The 5,935-nt window shown below is 44.3% G+C and overlaps 1 pseudogene; it reads left to right on the forward strand.

Annotated features, from left to right (window-relative positions):
• Positions 1-2,540: 2,540 nt before the first annotated feature.
• Positions 2,541-4,687, forward strand: LOC102842075 (annotated as a pseudogene).
• Positions 4,688-5,935: the final 1,248 nt, after the last annotated feature.

Below are 5,935 nucleotides of genomic sequence, written 5' to 3' on the forward strand. Positions count from 1 at the left end.
TTTCTTTGTGGTTACCCTATCATTTATTTTTATCTTCCTAAATTTGAAATTGTCTGTTCTATCTTGATATCATGTTGATTTCTTCTGTATTTGTTGTTGTTGTTAAGTACCGTAGAGTTGGTTCCGACTCATAATGACTGTGTGCAGGGTTTCTGAGGCTGCGAATCTTTGCCGGAGCAGAAAGCCTCATCTTTCTTCCACAGAACAGCTGGTAGTTTCAAACGGCTGACCTTGAGGTTAGCAGCCCTATTCGTAATCACTACGCTAACAGAGCTCCTTCCTCTGTATTTGGAAACTCTAAAATCACATTTATTCCTTTTTTTTGTTTTGTAGTTGTTTATCATATATAGATAGACATCTCTGGTTTACTGTTTACAGCAGAGTGGTTATGAGTCAGGTTGCTAACCTCAAAGTCAGCAGTTCGAAACTACCAGCCATTCTGTGGAAGAAAGATATGGCTTTCTGCTCCCATAAAGATTTATAGCCTCAGAAATCCTATGCAGGGTCGCTATGAGTCGGAACCAACTCCATGGCACACCACCACCACCACTACCACCAAGTGTTTTACTTTTGAAAAGTCTGTATCTGATTGGTTTCTGGATGATGTTGCCATTTGTCTTTATCTCAGGTTGTTGTCTGGCATTGTTGGTTCTCTGTCCAAAGAACTCCCTTTAACATTTCATGTAAGGGTTGTCTGTTTTTTACCAATTCCCTTAATTTATGTTTATCTGGAATTTTGCTGCCCTAATTTTGCTGTTTCATTTGAGGGACAGTTTTGCCGGATATATAATTCTTGGTTAGCAAGTTTTTGTTTTCTTCCATCCAGTGGTTTATACACCATCTCGCTGCCTTCTTGCCAGCATGGAGAAACCAGAGCTTAGTCTGATTGGTTCCCCTTATAGGTAACATTTCAGTTTTTCCAGAGCTGCTCTCAAAAGTCTGTCTTTGGATTTGGAAAGTTTGATTCTGATGCACCTTGATGGGTCTCTTCTGTATGTTGTTCCTTGAGCTTCTTGGATAGACATCTTGAACTTTCATATTAGGCAAGAATTCTAACAATTCTCTCTATTGTTTTTTCTTTGTTTGTTTGTATGCTTCCTCCTATTCTCGAATGCCAATCCCGCCCCCCTCCATACACTTTTCCTCCTAATGGTTCCCCATAGATTTCATAGGCTGTCTTCATGTCTCTTCATCCTTTCTTCTGTTTTATTCTCATATAAGTTGGTGTCAAATGACCTGCACTCTTATTCACTGCTTTAGTCTCCTGCTGATTCAATACTACTTCCTTGTCTTGCCAACGTGTTATCTGTTTCTGTAAATTAGGTGCTAATCTTCTAAATTTCTAGGTTTTTTTTGTTGTTGTTTTTTTTTGGGGGGGGGGGCAGGTAATAGTATCTAATCATCATTTATTTTGTCATTTTGCTCTTGTACTGTTTTCCTGAATTCCATTTTCTATGTTTTCTTTGGTATTCTTTGTGGCTTCCTTGATCTTTTGGGTGGTCCTATATATAAGCATTTTAATTCTTTATCAGGTAGTTGGACTCTTGGTGTGATGTTGTAGGATAAGTACTGGACTGCTAACCATAAGGTCGGCAGTTCAAACCCACCAGCTGCTCCTCAGAAACCCTATATAGGGTCACGATGGCACTTATCAACAAACAACAACAATCAGGCAGTTACCTTACAATTTCGTCTCTAAGGAGGCTTCCTAGTTCTTTGCTTTGGTCATTTGCTTGAGCCATCTTTGCCTGTTTCTTTGTTTATTTGAACTTGTCTATTATTTCTGATACATTATTGTGTTATTGTATTTATTTGTTGATTTTATCTTGGGTTGTTTTGCCTTTATTGTTTTGTTTTTATATACATATATGGGCAGGCAGGGTGGGTGTGATACTGTGGTTACTAGTTTGGCAGCTCTGTGGCACTCACCACCTGTCTCTGAGTGGGTAGGGTAGTGGGTACGAGTGTAGGCATGGGTCTATGTTTGTGGGTCATGCAGAGCTGTTATACACAGGCTGAGCTGGTGCTATTCACTGTTGGTCACCGACCCACTGGTGTAGAAGAAGGTAATGATACTAGCTTGTTGGATGGGGTGATAGATGGCAGGTTTAGTGAGTGTAGCTAACTAGTGGACACACGTTCATGCCTGCTGGATGGGGCAGAGGAAAAAGGGGTCAAGGATGATTTTTTTAAAAAGAAGAGAAGAAGAAGAGTTTTTTTAATGGAGGGAGAAGAGGAAGAGAATGAACAAAAAGGAATAAACACTAGGGAAAAAAGAGACAGGAGGAAACAAACTAGATGGAGCAGCAGAGGGTGTGCATGCTTCCAGCCTCTAAGTCACCCTGTCTAGGGCATGCTGATCATAGTGACAGTGGTCACAGCATGTACGGGCCACATGTGTACACAACCCTGGTGGTCACCAGGGAAATGGTGTGGTGCTGCGCACATAGTACCCCATCCACATAAGCATGCATCACTGACTTTGGGCGTGGCCGACATGCAGTGTGTGTTCCACAAGAGCGTGTGACACACACCCCAAAATGCCAGAGAAGCATTGCAGTAACAGGCATGTAGCACACAGTTTGCAAGAGCGCATGCTCCCAACAGCAGAGGAGGCAGCCATTGTATACACAGTCCACAGAGGCATGGTGGAGTCTACTGAGGGCATGGTGCCACAGGGAGGATGTAGGTCCATGAGAACCAGGTGGAAAAGAGTAGCAAGGGGGCATCACCAGCGACTAAGTGAGTGAGGGTGTGTGAAGCCCTCACCCCTGGTCACCGGAAAGGTATGGAGAGAAGGCAGAAACATTTATTTCTCCCGTTGCCGTTCTGTGACTTGGTCACTGGGATAGGCCAGCTGCCTGGTATTCTCACCCACTTTCCTGCATGTTCAGTTCCTAGTTCTCGCTCAGACTCTGCTCACCTAGTCACTCTGAATCTGTTCACACTGGGGGAACTCCATGAAGCCGGCTTCTCCTCACTGATATGTTGTCTGCTATGTCCCAAAATGGCCAGGCTGTGTCACGCCAGCTGACAGAGTGCCTCTATTCCATTTCTTTTCTCAATCACTGTTTTCATTCTGTTTCTTTTTCTAATTAGTGTTTATTCTAATTCTTTATCCTTTTGTTTGACATTCAGAGTTCCAGGATTATTATCTGTCTTGGAGTCACTTGGATTCTCAGATCTTTACTGCAGAAAGACTGGGTAGAGTGTCTTACCAAGATGTTACCTTGTTCCAATCTTGCCACTGAGGGTTCTGAGCAGAGAAGTGATGAGATCTGACATAGTTTTCACATCATTTCTATGTTGAGACCAGACTGTGCTACAGACCAGGAAAAAGAACACCAGAACGGGGTGGCTCATTCCAGATCACATAGGCTCACACGTTTCTCCAGCGCTCCTAGGCTGTTGCTGCTCACTGTCCCCTTCTGCTCCCCAAGCCGCTCGCCTTTGCTGTAGTGTCAAGGTGTCTCTTTCTAACAAACTTACTCTGGACAAGCTGGATGTGAGTGGAAAGTGAGTGGCCACAAGAGTGGACTTCAATGTTTCTAGGAAGAACAACCAGATAACAAGCAACCACAGGATCAAAGCTGCCATCCCAAACATCAAATTTGGCTTGGACAATGGTGCCAAGTCAGTTGTTCTTATGAGCCACCTGGGTCAGTCTGATGGTGTCCCCATGTCTGACTAATACTCCTTAGAGCCAGTTGCTGCAGAACTCAAGTCTTTGCTGGGCAAGGATGTTCTTTTCTTGAAGGACTGTGTGGGTCCAGAAGTAGAGAAAGCCTGTGCTGATTCAGGTGCTGGTTCTGTCATCCTTCTGGAGAACCTTTACTTTCATGTAGAAGAAGAAGGAAAGGGAAAAGATGCTTCCGGGAATAAGGTTAAAGCCAAGCCAGGTGAAATAGAAGCTTTCCAGGCTTCACTTTCCAAGCTAGGTGATGCCTATATCAATGATGCTTTCGGCACTGCTTACCAAGCCCACAGTTGCATGGTGGAAGTGAATCTGCTACAGGTGGTTTCTTCATGAAGAAAGAGCTGAATTCCTTTGCCAAAGCCTTGGAGAGCCCAGAACGACCCTACCTGGCCATCCTGGGCTGAGTTAAAGTGGCAGACAAGAGCCAACTGATCAATAATATGCTAGACAATGTCAATGAGATGATTATTGGTAGTGCTCAATAACATAGAGATTGGTACTTCTCTATTGTATGAAGAGGGAGTCAAGATTGTCAAAGACCTAATGTCCAAAGCTGAGAAAAATGGTGTGAAGATTACCTAGCCTACTGACTTTGTCATTGCTGACAAGGTTGATGAGAATGCCAAAACTGGCCAAGCCACTGTGGCCTCTGGCATACCTGTTAGCTGGACGGGCTTGGGCTGTGGTCCTGAGAGCAGCAAGAAGGATGCAGAGGCTGTCTCTCGGGCTAAGCTGATTGTGTGGAATGGACCTGTGCGGGTGTTTGAATGGGAAGCTTTTGCCGGGGTAACCAAAGCCCTCATGGATGAGGTGGTAAAAGCCACTTCCAGGGTCTGCCTCACCATCATAGGTGGTGGAGATACGGCCACTTGCTGTGCCAAATGGAACATCGAGGATAAAGTCAGCCACATGAGCACTGGGGCTGGGGCTAGTCTGGAACTCCTGGATGGTAGAGTTCTTCCTGGGGTGGATGCTCTCAGCAACGTTTAGAGATTTCCTGCCCTTTGATTCCTGTACAGTCCTAAGTCAACTGAGTGCTTTTCCTTTGGCATTAGCTTGTCAAGATTCTGCTACTGGCAAGAGATGAAGCTCCAGGAACCCGTAAAATGCATTCACAGCATCTCAGCTCCTTATGACACTCAGGATTCTCCTACAGTCTTCAAGATCCCATTTCAATTTCTAGTGGCTAACTAGTGCTTTCTATAATGTGTATATTTATACTTCGATGTTAAAAGGAAGTGAGCTGTGTTAGCTTCGTTCTCTTTAAGTAGCTTACTCTAATTAGCTTTTTCATTGTATTATTACTGAAATGGAAATATGAAATTCCAATTTTAGGCAGGTATGGGGACAAAGTTGATGATCTATTAAATAAACAATATGATTGTCCATTAAAAAACAAAAAAAGACCACCTAGGCTGTAGGAAGCAGCAGTGTATGTCACAGGGAGACAAGACTGTTCTGGGCAAGTTCCCTCCATGGGCACCCAAGTCTCTGTTGATGATTAAAAGCAGGTGCTAGTCTTCCCCTCCCTCACCTTCCTTCCACTGTGAGGGAGGGCAGGGAGCACGCACGGCTACAGGCTACACTATCCAGGAAACCGCTGTCTCCTGACTCTCATGGTGATACGCATCGACACAAACCACATTTAGGAGCTATCGATCAATTCAAATGTGCTTGTTGAACAAGTTCAAGTAGGGAACATGGTGTAGATGCCTAGCATTAACTTCAACAAGACAGGAAAAAGGTTGTGTTCAAGAAGAGCCATATACACAAGTACACAGAGCACAAACCCGGCTTCCATCCCTCTTCTCCATCAGCCTGAGCAACCTCTCTAGTAGTTACTAAGGAGCACCTGCTTCAGAATTCGGTTATCCCAGGAGACAATAAAAGGCATGTCACAAAGCAAGTTGTGTTTGAATTAACTCTGCCACCTGCATGCTGCTGACATTAGGCAAGTTGCTCAGTCTGTCGGAATCTTGGTTTACTTATCTGTAAAATAGAGATTTTAAAACACAAACTTGTAAGGGGACTCATTGGTATGAGGACTTAATGAGATGATGTAAGGTGAAGTGAAGGTTCAAGATGCAATGTCTGGTTGCCAGCGTGGCGAGACGGTGCTCGTGAGTAGGGGCTCTGGGATCGGGAAAGGGAAGCTCGAGAATTGAGCCTCCCAAGTGGGAATTCACAGTCACACGGCCCTCGTAAAGCTTAGTGCGCCAGAGGCTTAGACCCGTTTCA

The sequence above is a fragment of the Chrysochloris asiatica genome, unplaced genomic scaffold (genome assembly GCF_000296735.1).
Source record: "Chrysochloris asiatica unplaced genomic scaffold, ChrAsi1.0 scaffold00034, whole genome shotgun sequence".
Taxonomy (NCBI): domain Eukaryota; kingdom Metazoa; phylum Chordata; class Mammalia; order Afrosoricida; family Chrysochloridae; genus Chrysochloris; species Chrysochloris asiatica.